The sequence below is a fragment of the Chenopodium album genome, chromosome 25 (assembly GCF_948465745.1).
Source record: "Chenopodium album chromosome 25, dcCheAlbu1.1, whole genome shotgun sequence".
NCBI classification, from domain to species: domain Eukaryota; kingdom Viridiplantae; phylum Streptophyta; class Magnoliopsida; order Caryophyllales; family Amaranthaceae; genus Chenopodium; species Chenopodium album.
This window is the reverse complement of record NC_137858.1, coordinates 14,171,689-14,187,659: the sequence shown is the minus strand read 5'-3', so window position 1 is coordinate 14,187,659 and position 15,971 is coordinate 14,171,689. Positions and strand designations below refer to the sequence as shown.

Here is a 15,971-nt window from a genome sequence, read left to right as displayed (position 1 = left end):
AAGTGTTTGATTTGGAAAAAGGAACATTATTCGTAAGATTGCAGTTTAGTACTACATAATTTGATTTAATTCTTCATAAGCATCTTTTGTGTATTAAAAGCTAGCTTATCTCTAAGATTTCTCATCTCTATATAGTTATTGTAATGTAAGCACATGATTAAATCCTAGTTATTAGAATTAACCTAAATAACCACTTAACATAGAGATCAGGACAAGTCAAACTTTATTAAGTAAAATACTTAATAAAGCAACTTAGAAACACAACAATGTGGTCAAATGATCTTTTTCCTGCTAACATTGTAATAGCATGTTAGCAATTTTAAAATTCTGAATCAGTCCTAAATTAATCACCAATCCAGAAGTTCAATCTTGACACTTTATCAGCAATGATAATCAAACAAAAAAAATCAACAAATTAAATTCTTTTATTCATGTCAAACACTTGATACAAGTGATGAAAATGGATTAACAAAACGAAAGAAATCAGCAATTCCCCCTCCCCTACACACACACACCATGATGAACAGTCGAATAGAACCTCAGCATTCATCTAATAAATCCGAGTAATCATACAGTTTTGTTTACTGACCACTGAACTATATAACTAACATAATTTGAATCAAAGACATACTATTATACTTGATCCTGACAGCAAGGGAAACTAAGAAAATTCTAAGTTCGTATAAAAAAAACGAATTAATCCTAGGGTCTGCTCTTGCGGACTTAACGACAACTTCCCTAAGGAACCTAACCAGCTTCAGACAACTGAAAAGTGCTCACCTAAAAATTGGTTTCATCCAATGCCTTTCACATGATATTTCAATCCATAAATTCCGCGGACCATCCGAAGATATCAGAGCTGTAATCAGTTTTACCATGATTTGGTAAACCTGTTTAAACTCTGCATTTGACAGACTTTTCTGTTTCAATTGTCTTCATAACGGCCTGAATCGAATCACCAAATACTGAATACTCAAATTCAAAAGCATTTGCATCATCATCAGTGTATAATTTCATATGTAATTTACAATTGTCACTTGTTATCCCTCTCAGCCTGAAATCTCGTGCATTGAAATATGGATCATGCAAGAGTGCTCTAGCACTTGGTCTTGTATTTGCTGGTGCTAAACACCTTGTAATCAACTCTCTAGCTTCAAGATCAGTAACTTTGTTTAGTGCTGCAGGAAGTTCATACAAACTTGCTTTCATACGAACATCATCAAGATTCATGCATTCTTGGTATGGTTTTTCCTTTGTGATCATTTCTAACATTGCCATACCAAAAGCATATATGTCAACGGACTGATCATAAGGGCCTGTCAGAATCTCAGGTGCCATATACTCTCCAACACCCAAAAAAACCCCCTCAATTACCTGCTCTCTAACAATTAAAGATAGGGCTAAGTCCCCGATCATTACCCTTGACGAAGCTGAATCCAAATATATACTTTCGCAACAAAGAAACCGATGTATGACAACCGGATCATGGTTGTGAAGATAATCAAGACCACTTAAAACTTGTCTACATATATTCTGCATTCTAGTACCATTTGATGGATCCAAATCTCCCAAAATATCCTTCAGTTTCACAGAAGGCAAATCCTTTGTTACCATATAAATCTTGTTTGCATACCCATCGAACCAAGATTCAAAATACTTCATTATGTTGTTGTGGTTTATTGATTCCAGCACTTCCATTTCAGGACCTAATAATGGTTCTTCTGAAATTTCTTCATTAATTTCAGTTTCACTCCAACCCAACTTTTCTAGTGTTTCTGGATCAACACCTTCGTAAACAGTCTCTTTAACACCTTTCACAAGAATTTTAGAGTACCTAAAGTATTTCATGCCCAAACTAAGCTTTATCTTATTATCCATTGAAGATTGTTAACAGTTTAAACAGATTTTTGATTTGAGAGAGATAACTCAGATTGAGTTTTTAATTTTTTTGTTAGGGAAATTTTCACTGAAAAAGATACGTTAGCTTGTTTATATGATATATATAGTAGGAAATGGGTGAACTAAGTTATCAAGAAATAGAAAATACCATTTCTTGATTTCCTTTAAAAAAACAATTAAAAATACTTCTTTTTCTTAAATAAAAAATACTATTTCTTGTGTTTCACAAAAAAAAAAAAAAAAAAAAAAAAAAAAAATGTGAAAAATAAAAGAATAAAAAAATAAAAAAAAAAATCTGTTTCTTGATGACATGTGGAAGAGTTTGGCTTTGTTAAATTCTGATTCCCCTGTTTTGACTACTCCAAAATAGGCCCTTTAATTTGTAATTTGTATAATACTACCCGTTAAAAAAAAAAAGGTTGCTGATTATAATTACTACCTCAAAGCCACTCTATTTGGCACGACCGCACGATTACTACCTTACTGAATTTTGGTGACTTAATAACGTTATAAACCATCTAATAAACAATTTATGACTTATCTAATCTTTTTTTTTTAAACTAAATCTAATGTAAATAAAGTGAAATACTAATTAATTTCATACCCTTGAATAAAAAAAAGAAAATAAAAAAAAAATTAATTTCAAACCCAATTAGCCAATTGCATCCTTAATTAAACCTCCGAACCATTTATACTACCTCCGGTCCAATTTACTCGCAACAAAGGAATATTTTATGTCTCACAAATAATACCCCTTTGTTGCGAGTAAATTGGACCAGAGGTAGTACTTAATTTCATACACACGCGGTCCCTCAATTTGGTGATTATATACTTGGTGATTAATGTGTAATTATGCGATGTTATATGCACATATTATGTCTAATGTTAAATTTGTAACGAAATTAGATATAGTTATTAGCGTCGATCAAAGTTGAAATATGATGGAATAGATCGATTATGTTGCTAAGGAATTGATGTATATGGGTGTGTTGATTATATTGAATTGAACTTATTGCATTATTTTAATTTTAGTGATCTTAATTTGTTATAATTTTGTAACTTGTTTGATTATATGTTAATTAATCACTTGTAAGCATTTGTGTTAGTTATTATTGATTGTTTAATTCCCTTATATGTGATTAGTAAGGCAGCTTCAACAAATTACTCACGATTTATGTTAGTAGTTTTTCGTAGCTAGTACCCCTTTAATTTCATGAAATTAGACGGGAAATAAAAATTGTGTGATTTGTGATTGTTGCATCGTTATTTTTAATGTATAAAAATGATCGATGAATTAGGATAGGTGATTGATTTGTAAATAGGGGTGTCAATCGGGTTTGTGGTTCGGTTTGTGGTTCGGTTTTTCGGTTTACAACAGATCGGTTTTTAACGGGTTGAAATTATTATCGGGTCTGTTCGGATCGATTTTAAATAATTTTGGGTTGGATCAGTTAGGTTAGTTTTTATTACAGTTTCTTTTCGGGTCGGATTCTAATCGGGTCGGGTTATAATTGGTTCGGGTCATAATCAGTTCGGGTTAAAGTCGGTCGGTTCAAAAACGGTGTTTGTCAGTTTAAAGCAGGTTTTAATTTGGGTCAAAACATATCGGGTCCTAATAATCGGGTCGGGTTGTAATCGGTTCAGGTCATAATTGGCTCGAGTTGAACTTAGTCGGTTTGACAACTGGTTTTGCCAGTTTTGAACGGGTTACATTAACGTATATATCCTAGTATATCCTCAACATTCTATAATTAGTTATTCCAATAGCTTTAATTAAGTCCCTTTTCGGTATAAAGATTTTCAGGATCAAATAATAATAACAAATCTAGAGTTAGCTTTTGATTCAGATTTTTTTAATACAATATAGTGTTCGTCTTTAAGTTACAGGTTGTAAATAATTTGGGTTTATCGGGTTTTTGTCGGGTTTAATCGGTTTCGGTTTACAATGGGTCGGGTTGGTATCGGGTTTGGAAGTACTCGGTTCATGTTGTTCTCGGTTTCAGGTTGTATCAGTTTGGCTTGATGACGGGTACGGTTCATTAACGGTTCTCAAACATTCGGATCGGTTCAGTTTTAGGTTTTAAAAAATCGGGTCTGGTCGGTTTACGGTTTTAAAATAACAAGTTCATAGCGGTTCGGTTCCTTTTCGGAACATTCCGAAACGGTTCGGATTCATCAGTTCGGGTCGGTTTTTGACAGCTCTATTTGTAAATTATAGTCTTTGGGGTTCTATAATGTGAATCGACAAAACCTATTTCATACCAATTTGGCGATATCTGAATGGTTATTATCATTTAATTAGCTTATGTTTTATGTTAATTAATCATTATTTTATCAGTTTAATTGTAATAAAGTTATGTATATCTATATGTGCAAAACAATTTTGAAAAATCATTGAATATGATTCTTGATAATGTGAATGGTATGCACTATGTATATATATGTTCATTTTCGTTAAACAATTAAATTAAGTAACTTATCTAATGATACATGTAATATTGAGGTGTGTTGACTGAATTGAATGAATTCAATTTTTTTTTTTTTTATTATTCAATAAATTTATCAGTGTTTCAATTTTCATATATCATTTACACTTCAAGTCGACATTCACTTAATACAATAATACCTTGGTTAGTATATTGTCAATGGAATAGTCAATAGGAATATTAATGGTGACTGTGACAAAAATTGATTAATTAATGTTGAATGCTATAAACAGCTTATATAGCAGGTAGAGCTATATTAAGACTTACAAATATAATAGGGTGGAAGGATTTTATGACTTATTCATCTAAACATTAATTTTGAATTGCGATATAAATATATTCAGGAGTGATATTGGAGAATTGACAAATTGGGTGTTGTAATGGGGGGTGCGATAAAGAGGATTGGAGGATTGGTAAATTGGGTGGTGTGATCGGGGCGATTGGAGGATTGGTAAACTGGTGGTGCGTGCGATCAAGGCGATTGGAGGATTGGAAAAATGGGTAGTGTGATAAAGGCGATTGGAGGATTAAGTGGTGGATTAACAAATAGGGTGGTGCGATCAGGGCGATTGGAGGATTGGTAGAAGGGATGCTGCACGCATCATTTTAATGTAACATACCAACCCTTACTCAAATTAAAATAATAAACATAGACAAGTAGGTGTTAGACTCCTAATTTAAGGATAAGTATTTTGTATATCATACAAATACTTATTGAGATTAGTGTGTAAATTAAATTTGAAAGTTGGAGATAGAGAGATGCCGGGAGAGATAGAGGTAGTTTCCTAACTTTCACTTGTTGTCTTAAGACCCCTCCTTACCTCATTTTCACTTGTTTCATTGCTTTCCTTCTCCTTTGACTTCTCCCTCATCTTCTCAAGTTATACAAATTTCAAATACTATTTTTTCAATTTGATTTTTCCCTTCCCCTCACCAAGTACTTTTCTTACTCGTATTTTATGATTTTGCATGTTTCATGACAAATTTCATTGCTGGTTTTCCTTTTGCTTTGTTTTCCATAAAATAACTCATACACTATTGATGTAAATAAAGCCAATCAAATAAAATCAATTCCCACTACTATCCCGCCAATCTCACCTTTTATCACTTATTTCAAACAAGTTTAGAGACGCACGAACATTCGTGCGTGTGAATCTATCAAGTATAATTCTTTGGTTTCTTCAAATAGAATTTTTTTTTCTTTTTCTTTCTTTTTTTTTCACATGTTAGTTTTTTAGATGGTAGTTTACAAAATGATGGTATTGTGTTAGTTTTTTTTAGATGGGAGTAGTTTTTTTTTTTTTTTTTTTTTATTAAGGATGGTATTTTTTTTCCTTAAAAAAAAGACAAAAATGAGAGGGGTATTTTGGGAAAGTGAAATTTATCACCCAAAACCCCCTTTCACTTTATATATAGGATAAGTCCATTCCCTTCTCCCTCTTACCTTGAATTCTCTTTTAGATTGACATGGTTTTGAAATTGTACAGACTATTTCATAATCTATACAAAACTGTACTATTTCATATTGCAAGATATCTTCAAAAAATGCTTTCCAAAGAAATAACCTAAGCATGCTTTCTAAAGAAATAGAGCAATTGAATTAATCACTTTTTTGCCTCGTACCTATTTTTATCAAAAGAATACACAGGTTAGTAAACTTCAATAAAATAATAAATCAAACAATAATTAATTTAAATAATTGAAATAGGAATTTGGGACAAACCTTCAGAATTATCAACCTTTCACGTCGAGGGCGAAGGCAACTTCAAGCTTGGCTAGGTGTATCTAAGTCTCGTGATGGACGTATGATGTATTTTGAAAAGACTAGGCTTAGAAATCAAGAGAGAGAATAAGCTTTAGCTTAGAGAGAGAAGAGAAAGATGGTGATTGTTGGTGATCTTCAAAACGGGTAATATTGACTCTATATATAGAGAAAAATCGTCCGTAACCGATAAACAAAAAGTATAGATTTGACTCGGAATAAATTGGACCCATCGCGACGCGAAAGAGTCATCACGACGCGATGGCTCTATCGCGATGCGATGGACATGTCGTGGGGCAATAGTGGTTGCATGATAAAATTTCGTACGGAGTCCCCTTTCCAATTTAATTGAGTTAATTAGAGTCCGTACTTATCTTTTTTTTAATTTAAACCAGATTTAATCCTTTTAAAACACTTGGTTTATTACAAATAAAATTCTTTATCTTTTCAAAATCAAATAAAAATAGAATTATCAATTCTAATCCCTTTAGAATTTAAAATAACCTTCTAAATTATTCTAGAAGATTAAGGGTAAATCCTAATGACTTTAGGCATAATAATTAATGGACCCACCACATGATCATTAGGCCATATATAATATCCGATTTAGGCTTAGTTTAGTATTTTGGCCATAACTTCCTCGTTATAAGTCGGAATTGGACTTATAATATATCATTGGAAAGATTTTTTCAAGTCTCATCCAACTACACAATTATTGGACACATATTATGGATCAAACTAAACTATTGGACGTTTTTCATAAATAGGGCACGAAAAGAAAGTTTTTCGAAATGCAAAAAGAACTATTTTTATTAAAAACATTTAGAGAACAGAGGGATTCACAAGACTCTTTCACATTGCACCTCGTTCGATAATCAAAGACGTGATAGGTACTCATCACCGGGATTGGTTTTTTGGAGAGACACAATCAGGTGTCTACAGATACTTATTACGAGCTAATCAATAAGTTAACAACATACCATGCTAAGTAATTAATGATCTTCAAGGCTCTTAATAATAATATGAGTAGTTATTTGAAACCTAAATTTGGTTGATTGGCTATATGTATTTTTTTTCCTTCATTATTTCCTCATTTTAAAACAAAAAAATATCTTCTAATATTAAGAATTTTATCTAAATGTTGAATGTTCCAAAAAAAAGGGTTAATTCTTAATAACTTACATAATGCTTATTTATTTATAAAAAAAAACAAAATAAGAGTTTACTGAAAAATTGAAAAACTAAGGAGAAATCGAAAAATTATATAAGTCATTTACATTACTATTGGCACATGTTATCATCAATTTTTCCTTAATTATTTAAATTGTAATCTACAAAATTTTTTCTACTTAATACAATCTGACCAGACCCATTAGTCTCCAAATAAATAAACAACCAAATGCCATTATCACCCAGTGGTTGCTCAATTTTAGTTTTTAAGTAGACACAATTTAAATTAGGAAACTCCAGCTATTCACCTTAAGAATTGCTTAAGACATATTTCAACAACCACTAGTTGTCACTAAACAATTCAGATATGATGTTATTGCTAAAAAATATATAAACCAAAAATTATAAGTTTTGAAGACTCAAAATTGCTATGATAAGGATTTTACTGGAATAAATTCTTCAGTGGAAAAAGATAAAATATCTAGCCTCGAAGGGTGTTTATCCTAAAATAACAGAAAAAAAAGTCAGAAGAAATCTTCTAGGACTCCTTGGGTGTGAAGAATAAGGGAAATTCTGTTATTAAACCTTATTCAAAAAAGATTGACCCCATACCGAATTGGAATCTTAATAAAAGTGGTGGTAGCAGCGAGAAGAAAATTTTCGTTGAGAATTTTGTTGAAGTTAGTGGCGGATCTAGGGGGTACATAGAGTTACAACTGTACCCCCATTCCGCGAAAAAAAAAAAACTGATACAAAAAGAGACCGCCTATATCTAATAGGCGGTCTCTTAAGTACTGTTATCAGTAACCTGCCACAACAACAGCGCGCCTCTTTTTGTACAAGTATTAAATTCTAAGAGACCGCCTATTTTAAAACTGGTCTTAGGCGATCTCTTAGATGATATACATTCCACAGTAGTGCTTTTGAACAAAGAGACCTGTTGTTACAATAACAGGTCTCTTATGTTATATTGTTTATTTTCCATGCCAGATTTGTACTTTTGATCAAAGAGAAATATTGTTACCATAACAAGTTTCTTAGACAATCTCTTTTTAATAATATATTTCGTTACTCAATTGTAAGTCTTGTTGTTGGAAGATAGGGTGTATAGTACACGCAAATACTAATACAATAGTTAAATGTTTTTATTAACTCAAAATTTAGTTAAGAAAAAATTATTACGTTCCACATATTACTTTGTATTTTGTAAATTTTTTTATTAAACTTAATTTCGTACCCCCATTACCCAAATCCTGGATTCGCCACTGGTTGAAGTTGCTACACATACTCCTTTAGCCCTTCGAGAAGTGCCTCGAGAGTTGAGTAATTCGTTTGCAAGGAACAACCATGAACCCAATACAATTCCCCATTACTCTGGAGAGGAAGATCCCCCCGAGTTACGAAACCTTCGTCGACTATCCGATGGAGGGGTCGTCGATGATCACAGCTCATCCTTTGGTGAACAAGTTTTTGATTCACCTGAACACATATGTTGAAGTATATCTCACCAAGTAACACATGTAAGTGTCCCACATTGGTTGAAGAAGAGAGAGTTAAACACTTTATAAGGCTAAGGGGCTACTCCTCCTATTGCCATATGGTTTTGGGATGGAACCTCCTTGGACTTATGAAGTGGACTCTCTCTCTTGGTTTGCGGGTATGGCCCAGGCCCGCGTTTAGCAAAATATCTGCCTCCAGTGCACAATCCGCCAACAATGATGGAGACATTCATGCTCCCTTACGAGACAGCAGGACCCATGATAGCGCTCCAACAAGCGTTTCTCTATATGATGCCTAGCGTTCTTTTGAACGTGTATGATACCTACCCAATTTTTCCGATGTTTAATATGTATCTAAAATTTTTCGTATGGAATGTGTAAGGAGTTGGTAATAAGATGTCAGTAATTAGGGAATTAATCCGAATTAATGACCCGTCCATATTAGTGTTGGTGGAAACTCACATAAGTGGTGTTCAAGCCCAAGCTATTTGTAATAAAATTGGTTTCTTTGGTCAATGGAGGGTGGAAGCGCAAGGCTTTAGCGGAGGGATTTGGATGTTTTGGCGGAAAGAAAAGATTGAGGTTAAGGTGTTTGGTGAACACTCCCAACATCTCACAGTAGAGATAAAGAAAGTAGGAGAAGACACGTGGCTCTTCTCTGCTATTAACGCAAGCCATGATAGTACTATTAGAAGATATATGTGGGCTGAATTAGAGAGAATTAAAAATTCTTTTTTCGGTCAGGGGATTTTAATTTAATGAGACGATGGAAGAAAAGAACAATACTGGTGGATCGGAGATGCAAAGAAGATGTAAAGAGTTTACCAATTGGGTAGAAAATAATGCTTTGATTGATCTTGATTGCTAAGGCCCAGCACATACATGGTTTCGAGGACTCACCCTATATACTTTTAAATCTACGAGATTGGATAGAGGGTTAGCTAATGATGCTTAGCGCTTAAGGTTTGATGAAGCAGGGGTGCGTAATCTTCCTAAAGCTATCTCTGATCATTGTTCGATTCTCATTAACACATCGAGTTTTGCTCCAATCCCGTTGATTTTGCGCCCGTTCGGATTCCAGGCAGCCTGGCTTAACCACCATTCCTTCCACGAATTTGTTCGTACAAATTGGTTTTGCTTTCGACCTCTGGTTCCTTTTCTAAAGGAGTTTGTTGAAAATTTGAACTTGTGGGGAATAAGGAGAAGTTTTATAGTATTTTCAAAAGAAAATCAGAATTATGGGTGCGACTTGAGGGTATTTAATCAAGGCTATTGAAAGGCCGGCAGCGTCATCTTGTGAAGCTGGAAGCTCGTTTTAGAAGAGAAATGGAAGAGGCTTAAATAATGAAGAGATGCTTTATTTTCAAAAGTCTAGAGTGGATGCTATTTGTGATGGTGACAGAAACACGAGATATTTCCATCTATCAACAGTAATTAGAAGAAGAAGGAATCAGATTGATATGTTGAAGGATGTGAATGGTGATTGGGTGACAAAGTGTACAGCCGTACAAGAGCTTGTGCAAAATTATTGGTGAAGTTTATTCTAAGAATAGCACAAAGAGGATGAGCCCAGTAGTCAGTTGCATAGGAATTATTTTCCCCAAATTAATGCTGACGAGCTGGAAAAAAATTTTGAGGCCGTTTGGTGAGTGTGAGGTCTATGCAGCCTTGATATCCATGAAACCTTTTAAGGCCCCGGGTCCGGATGGTTTTCAACCTTTGTTCTATCAACGTTTTTAGGATGTGGTTAATCTAAGTGTGGTGAAGTTCGTACGCGATGTATTAAAAGGAAGGGATTTCCCCCAAGGGTTGAATGATGCATTCCTTGTTCTTATACCGAAGACTGATGCTCTTGAGAAAGCTAACCAATTTCGTCCGATTGGCTTGTGTAATATATTGTACAAATTGGTTACAAAGGTTATTGTAATCCGGTTGAAGCCTATACTTCCAACCTTAATCTCTCCAACACAATGTTCTTTTGTGCCTAAAAGACAAATTACAGACAATGTAATAAGTGTTTAAGAGATGCTCCATACGATAAGACACAAGCCTGGCGGTCAAAATTGATTTTGAAAAGGCTTATGACCACCTTAGATGGAGTTTTATTCGAGACTCGTTGATGGAGCTTCATCTTCCCCAAAATATGGTAGAGATTGTCATGAAATGCATTAATTCGGCTAAGTTGCAAATTCTTTGGAATGGAGAACCTCTGCAAGCCTTTAGTCCGACTAGAGGAATTCGTCAAGGAGATCCCCTGTCTCCGTATATTTATGTCATTTGCATGGAAAGGCTTGCGCACCTTATCGATAGAGAGGTATTTTTGGGTAGCCGGAAACCCATGAGAGCAAGTCGGATTGGTCCTTCAATATCAAATTTGGCTTTCGCACGGATGATTTAATTTTATTCTGTGAGGCTTCAAATGAGCAAGCAAGGGTTATGCAAAAATCTTTGAATATGTTTTGTGATGTGTCGGGAAGTAAAGTCAGCATTGAGAAATCAAATGTTTCCCGGTGAGGAAAGGGGATGGTTTCCAGGTGAGGCTAGGGAGGAGGGGACGGGGCTGGTGGACGACCTAGTAATGAAGGGGTGGCTGTGGGTTTTTTTCTTTGTTTTTTTTTTTTTTTTTTTTTTTTTTTTTTTTTTTTTTACCTATGCAAGAGTTACATGTGGCATTTTATTTGATTTTTTTTAAAAAAAAAAAACCTTTTTAGCAGATAACTAATATTCGGGATTGATGGAAGAAAACCAATGTGAAAGTTGGGATTATTGCAAATCGAATAATCGATAGTTGGGATTATTCAAAGTAAATTGGCTAAAGTTGGATTAATATAGTGTATTCTTCCTATCGTAAATTACTGGTAATTAAAAGATCCTTAATTACTACAAATCAAATTAAAGTAACTAAATAACTTTGAATTTCTCAAAAAAAAAAAAAAACTTTGCATTAGTCCTTCAAAGTTAATCACAAACTCGATCAAATTAAGCAATAGGGCATTAACGCGGTTAACGTTTAAGAAGATCAATCGATCCTAAGTCATTGAGGAGATGAATTGCCGCAGGCCTCTTAGAAACAGGGGCCAAACACTTTTCGATGAAGTGTTTAACTTGTAAATCTGTTACTTTGTTTAGAGCTTCGGGCATAACATTAGACTTAGCCTTTCTGTAATACTCATCCAAATCACTACATTCGCCGTAGGGAATTATCCTAGATACCATCCGAAGTAAGCAGATACCAAACGAGTATATGTCAACCAACTCATTATAATCTCCTTCAAAAAGTTCTGGTGCGGATGAACAAGAGAATGTTTTCTGATCTACGAGACTTAAACACCCGATTTTCAGCTTACCTTTACAAACAAATATGTTTTCGCACTTAATATCACCGTGAACGAGCGGGGGATCATGACTGTGGAGATAATGAATTCCTTCAAGAATTTGTCTAGCCCATTTGTTGATCGCTTTGATTTGATGTAGATCATAATCTATGATGTATTCTTCTAAATTCCCACAAGAGAAAAACTCGGTAATCGTGTTATTGCTCTTCTTTTTAGGATCAATCCAAGAATTGAAGCATCTAACAATATTTTCATGGTCTAATGACTTTAATATATTACCTTCTGCAATCAAACTATCAACATATTTCTTGTTCTCTAACATATCCTCGGTTAATTCCGTCTTAACCCAACAAATTTTTATCTCGTTAACCGTATCAAATCCCTTGTATATTGTTTTCGACTTAGCTCCGCCTATGGTCTTGTCGTACCTTACGTATTGCCAAGTCGGATCTCTCTCGACCTCCTCGAGACGCTCGAAGAAGTCGTTTGGCACAGTGAGGATCTTGTCGAGCTTAAGATATTTTCCACTCGGAGATACCGCAACAACCTTGTATTTGGCGTCAGTTTGGTGGGAACTCGAATCCATGACTAACGAAAAGCTACACAATTCGAATAAGAACTTCAATTATGTGTTTTTTTTTTTTTTTTGGTATGAAAGAAAATTATATGGGGTTTTATGATGATTTATATAGAGAGCTTCATAGAAAGAGGTAAACTAAAAGAATCAGGATTTACAATTTTATAGGCAGGTTGTTACAGGGTTATTTAGGATATATTTTATTGGTTATAAATTAATAATTATTATCTTTGTAGCCATTATAATTTTTAAATCAATCACAATTCACAACCTTACAAATTGCAAGTATAAAATCCACATGATGACCATACCGTTCAATTCATTGAATTGACAATTTTTTTAAAAAAATGTTTCCTACTTCTCTTCCTTTCTGGATCTCTCAATTCGTAACAGATTGTTAGGATAATTACGGTATATTTAAAAGATATAATTTGATGACTATTGTTTCCTTAATTAATTCTAATTGTTTCCATAATTAATTCTAGGAGATAATTGATAGCGAGAATCATCGTATCTTTGTATACATCCAATGTACACTAATTACAGTATATCGGGGGTTACTTTTATCAAATTTAGAGCAATTTAGAGTCAAGTTTACAATTTTTTAGGTAACTTTTATCAACAAAGTATAAATACTTCGTAACCTTTATTTATGTTATAGTAATGGGTAACTTTTACTCATTTTAGTGTAACTTTATAACGAATGTATAATATTGTTGTCCATCTAATTTATTTAAAACTTTGTCTTATTATTATTAAGATTTTTGTATGACTATATATTTAATATTTTTTTTTATGAAGTTCTATCTTTAGAATTTATTATGAATAGCCGTATAATTGATCGTTATCAGGTCTATTATATATATATATATATATATATATATATATATATATATATATATATATATATATATATATATATATATAAATTGATCGTTATCTGGTGTAATAAGTTAAGTTTGGAAGGTTTTTCATGGTTACAAGTTACAGCGTAATTTTTTTTTATTTTTTGACGATCATTATACTAAATCTAAATTTTAACCTTTCAGGAAATTAGAAATCATATATAAAGTTTAAAACTAATATTGAGCATCATACATAAAGATTTTCTAGAATATTTGGAAGCACAATCTTTTGTATGTGGTTGGCCACATGGTGTGGCCAGCATATATAACGGGCCCAATTTGGTTAGGCCCAATATATTACGGAGTTCAATTACAAAAATAATGGACCCATTACATTGTCCGTTATTTTTGAATTTGAAACATTATATTTGATTTTTTTTTTGTTTTGTTTTTCCCAAACCGCCATCATCACAGAGGCATCATTTCAATTAAATCGCCATTATTACTACCCCCTTCTATTTTCTCTCTCCTCCTACATTTTTTCTCTCTCTTCATGGAATTTTACCTCTATTTTCTTGATTCTCTCTTTTTTCGCTCTAAATTTTCTCTCTAAATTCTCTTTATCCTCTCTAAACTCTCTTTAAATTTGTAAACTCAACTAACCCCTATATGAGTATAGTAGTAAGTCGAGGTCGAACCCAAGGGAATGGTAATTGAAATTAGTCTATTGCCTAACGCTAAGCTATTCCGAAGTCAAGAGCGGGGTTTATAGCTAAAACTAAAACTAGAGCTAATAATGCAAATGAACTTGTATGAAATCAAAGGTAATAGGCACTAGGGGAATGGATCCACATGTAATTGCAATAGAGAAGGATAATTGGGGAGGTCAAACCAACTAAGTCAATCGATGTGAGGGAAGATCAAACATGCATCCAAAAGAGCATATTAAGCTATTCTCCTAGAGGTTTAACTAGCGTCAACTACGATAAACTCTAACTAGGAAACATCACAAGATACCTCAATCGTGAAAATGCAAGTCACAAATCAATGGTCCGTATCAATGTGAGCTTACAATGCAATCTAGTGCAACAATCAAAGATGGCCAAACTTCAATCAATTACACACATGCACATGAATCATCAACTAAGTTTAATCACATCATCAACTCCATTAATTATCCCCAATTACTCTAATCCATTACTCATACATGCTTCACCATTACCCTAGCAAGTAAACTACTCACTAGCCATAGAAATTAAGATCAAAACTACACTAATCAACAATTTCATCATCAACATATTAGAAATCTAAAGATCAAAGCAAAACTCAATTAAACTTCAATCAAACTACAATCAAACATCAAACAATCAACAATCATATGAAAAACAAATGAAATCAACTAAAATCAAACTTATATTGAAATTAAAGATGAGTAATCCTTACAAACTTGATCAAAGATCAACTATAATGAAGAAATCTTGAACCATCAACAATTCACCATGAATTTCTCTCTCTTCAATCTTGAGTTTCTCTCTCTAAAAATCTAATCAAAAACTAAGCAAATGAAATCTAATGTAAAACTTGTCCAAAAATAGAAGGAAATAACTATATATAGAAGGGAGAAGTCGGTTATGTCGTCCAAAAATAGACCCACGCCGGTGTCGTACGTAGGAGAGAGAAAGAGGCGCACGGGCACATACCCATGTGGGTGCGGCCGCACGCGCCACCTGTGCGGCCGCACATCAGCCCTGTGCGCCCGCACTTATATGGGTATGATCCCCTCCCTTCTTCATCCTAGCTCATCCGGTGCACACGACCTTTGGTGATGGTGATGGGGAACGAAGTAGGCAGCAAGTTTTTGGCAATTTTTGTGGGCACAAGGCATAAATGGTGTCCACACCGCTTGTGTGCACTGGTCTTGAAACTTGCTCTTCGAGTTCCTCTTGACTTGAAGCTCAACGCACTAGCACAAGGCATCAAAAGCAATGAAAACCGTTGAAGGGAAGCTCGGGAATCCTTGGACAATCGATCATAACCTACAAACAAAAGAAAAGAAGCAAATAATAGAGAAAAACAACAAATAAACGAGAAAATGCACAAAATAAAGAAACTAACTACGAAAAGCACAAAATGAAGAAATAAAGAGCAAAACTAAAGAAAACTAAAGAAAAGAGCTATAAAATGAAATGAAATTCATCCAAAAAGAGATCAAATGAGTGCCATAAATGTCACTCATCAGTTATTTGTTATGGGTTACCTGTTATGGGTTACTTGTTATGGGGTTACTTCTTTTGGGTTACATGTTTTAGGCTATATATATATTTTCCAGAGGCTATATATGTTAAAATATTTGGAACTAAAAGGCCATGATAATGGAAAAGCTGTGAAGGATTTTAAC

At 33.7% G+C, this 15,971-nt stretch overlaps 1 pseudogene; it reads right to left on the bottom strand.

Moving 5' to 3' along the window:
* Positions 1–11,819: 11,819 nt before the first annotated feature.
* Positions 11,820–12,737, bottom strand: LOC145613741 (putative serine/threonine-protein kinase WNK10 pseudogene; annotated as a pseudogene).
* Positions 12,738–15,971: the final 3,234 nt, after the last annotated feature.